Source organism: Topomyia yanbarensis, chromosome 3 (assembly GCF_030247195.1).
Source record: "Topomyia yanbarensis strain Yona2022 chromosome 3, ASM3024719v1, whole genome shotgun sequence".
In the NCBI taxonomy this organism is placed as follows: Eukaryota; Metazoa; Arthropoda; class Insecta; order Diptera; family Culicidae; genus Topomyia; species Topomyia yanbarensis.
The window spans coordinates 153,372,077-153,375,921 of record NC_080672.1 but is presented as its reverse complement, the minus strand read 5'-3'; positions in this window follow the sequence as shown (position 1 = coordinate 153,375,921).

Here is a 3,845-nt window from a genome sequence, read left to right as displayed (position 1 = left end):
TAATTATTAAATTCAAAAATCTCGTTAAGAAATGCTAGAAAAACACAAGAAGGGAAAATATGCTCGGCCTTAGGGGAGACACATTATTGATATTTTCTAAAACAGCTTGAACACGTCCAAACGTAAGTTTGTTCTCTAGTAGCGTAAACCAGCCTTAGTTGTGCCGAGTGTTTATTTTTCGGGTATCCACTCGTACTCGTAAATATGTGCAAATGCAATGGTATCTACGATGTTCACTCGATATTTTGCGATGTACACAGTTTGTATGGGTTTGCTTAGGGACGATCCATAAATGACGTAGCATTTTTTGAGTGATTTTTACAGGTATCTGCTACGCCGCCATGATTTTCAAGCCAACATCTAAAACGTCGCGTTAGGGTCGATCCACAATAAACACAATCAATTTAATTCGACACAATTTTGTGATAGTCGAGTTCGTTTAATTTGTTGGTGCACCGTAGTGTAAAGTTTTTATTATTCACTAACATGTCCAAAACAACACATTTCTTCAATTAGCTTTCCAATATTTTCGCTTTTTAACATATGTTCAAAAATTGAATCAGGCCGTACGGTGTTTGACTAGTGAAAATCGAGCTTCGAGCAAAACGAGCAGAACAATTTGAACTGTTAGTGGGGCCCATAATTTCTGTGCCCGCTGAGATGTTGACTTACGTCAGTTCAATATAAATGGGATAGGGGTGCCATATACGTAGATTTTTAACACCCCCCTCCCCCATCGTAGCATTTCGTCACAAATCTCTAAATACCCCCCCTTGTAATTACGTAGCTTGGCGGTAATCCTCCCCCCCCCTTGTCCCGGTAAAATTTAAAAAAAATAAAAAACGATGTTAGTTATTCCCCTTTAAAAAAGCTACGTAGCATGACATGACCCCCTACCCCCCTGTCGTCACACATCATCGCAAAATACAAAACTCCTCCCTCCCCCATATAATGCTACGTCATTTATGGATGATCCCTTATGAGTTAGTTCGCAGGTGCCCGCTTGGAAGAAAATCGGGCAGCCAGCAAAAATCCGTCAGGATTCCGGCAGCTGTCAAAATTATCAAAATGGCGCTGCCAGAATTTAGCTATACTCCTTCCAGTTATGGCAGGCTGATTCGTCTCACCGGTTCTGTTTTGTTTATCGTTGTTTCATTTTCGCCATATTGATATTTTTCCAAGAAGGATGGTTTTGACAGATGAAAAAATAGGAAGAAACAAAGATTTTGGTTTCAAATCAGGTAAGTAATATGGATTTCATGTCTCCAGACATGTTTTTATTATAAATTTACATAAAATTAAAAAAAAAATTAAGAAAAAATACAAGCAAAACCTGAAGCGGTACAAAACCGGTCCTGCCGGTGCGAGCCTGGCAGAAATCCGGCAGAAAAAACCGTTAATAACCGTAAGGCGAAAAATTCTGCCAGAAACGGTTGTTGCATTTGAGCCGGCCGGCTGGGCAGCGCTCTGCCAGCCAGACCCCCAGAAATTCTGCCAGAGTTTTTATTTCGCTGCCTGCTATCTGGGGGGAATCCTGCCAGGCACGTCCGAGCGGGTGTGCTTGCCCGCTCGGACGTGCCTGGCAGGATTCCCCCCAGATAGCAAGCAGCGAAATAAAAACTCTGGCAGAATTTCTGAGGGTCTGGCTGGCAGAGCGCTGCCCAGCCGGCCGGCTCAAATGCAACAACCGTTTCTGGCAGAATTTTTCGCCTTACGGTTATTAACGGTTTTTTCTGCCGGATTTCTGCCAGGCTCGCACCGGCAGGACCGGTTTTGTACCGCTTCAGGTTTTGCTTGTATTTTTTCTTAATTTTTTTTTTAATTTTATGTAAATTTATAATAAAAACATGTCTGGAGACATGAAATCCATATTACTTACCTGATTTGAAACCAAAATCTTTGTTTCTTCCTATTTTTTCATCTGTCAAAACCATCCTTCTTGGAAAAATATCAATATGGCGAAAATGAAACAACGATAAACAAAACAGAACCGGTGAGGCGAATCTGCCTGCCATAACTGGAAGGAGTATAGCTAAATTCTGGCAGCGCCATTTTGATAATTTTGACAGCTGCCGGAATCCTGACGGATTTTTGCTGGCTGCCCGATTTTCTTCCAAGCGGGTGCGGTTGGCAGAGACCGGAATAAATAAAGCGAAAGCGGTGACACAATTCACTTATGGGATTTTCGATTGATGTACAGCGATGTAGTGGAGTGCACTGGTTTTGCACTTTCTAGCAGAAGTGTCAATGGAACATATCCAGTTTTCTTCACTTCTGCTAGAAAGTGCAAAAATAATGCAGTTCCAGTGCACTCTACTACACTGTGTCAATCAATCGAAAAACCTATTAGTAGAAATCAGGACAAATCAAGCTTCTTTTTCTTGCATTACCAGGATACTAGGAGAGTCAGTTAAAAACCAGGAATAAACTGGGTCCTAGGAAACTAGGACGTCTGTAATTACGATTTACACGATACGTCAGGCTTCCGTCACCGGTACAGCACGTCAACGGAACGTTAAAATTAGTTGTATGCAATTGAATATCAATAGAAAAGTGATAGAATTTCAATAATTCGAATTTTTGCATCTAGAAACGCATTCAACTTATCCCACTTGTCCTGAAGACATCGTGCCGTTCATATTCTGTTCCGTTGACGGAAGCTGATGTATCGTCTGAATCGGACTTTAACCTCTACTGACTCTAATCACAGCGCTAAAATTGACCTGCACTTCCGCTATAGGCATAAATGTCCCACGTGCTATGGGATTCCCTATAAACATGGGAAACTTATGCGTAGAGAGGCAGTTTCCCCTAGGAAATGACCGTCGTCACCAACACCGTTTTGTTTTACCAGAAATTGGCTCTGAGGGATTTCTTGCATTGGATGTGCGCTTCAGAACAGAGTTTAAAAACCGAAATGTTCCTGCGAGTCTAACCCTTCTACTAGAACTCACAAAACCAGATCACGAAACTGTCCCGATTACATATACTAATGTGGAGTTTCTACGGTATTCGGAAAGTAAATCGGTCACTTTTAACACAGCTGAGAGATTCCGATGAATCATACGAACGGCATTTTCCATTTGTTGCAAGAGCAGCGTACATGAATCAATATTTTGACTATTTTCAGATGCGCCGTCGATCAAATTGTGATTTCAAGATACAATCCGTATCGTGTGATTGGTTTGTAAGCATTTCATAACCTAAACAATTTTTAGCGGCGCTTGATTCCGCATCAACACGCAATAAGCGAATGGCAATTAGGAAAACATGAAATAAATAGGCTGTGTATCCGTGGTCCATGATACTTTAGATTTTTTTTCGGATTTTCCAAAGATTTGTTAAAACTGAGGACCAAAAAAAGCCAACAAACAAAATTTGACAGCAAGAGATTAGTGGCCCTTATACGTTCAATACTTTTGTCAATACACGATATTGACGATACTGCGTCAGTCTCATTTGGAATACACTTCATCAATCCAATTTTTCTCATTGCACTGTCCATAATGTCTAGTATTGACATAAATTATGAATTCACTCGAACCATTAACGAATATTGTATCGCGATTCACCACTTCATTTACAGTGTTGCCGATAAATTTATGAGAAATATATCAAACAGTGCTGCCGTATCACATATTTGGTGTCCCACCATTCTTGATTTGGTGAAAAAAATATTCAACATTCTTGCAATTTTCAATTTTTGAAAAATCATGAAAAAATCAGGCAAGGTTTTAAAAATCTCTTTTTAGCAGATTTGTTTTTAGAATTGTGAACTCTTTAAATACAAAATAAAAAAAGTAGGGGTTAGGTCTGACAAGAAAGGTCTATTGTTAGCCTTAAGC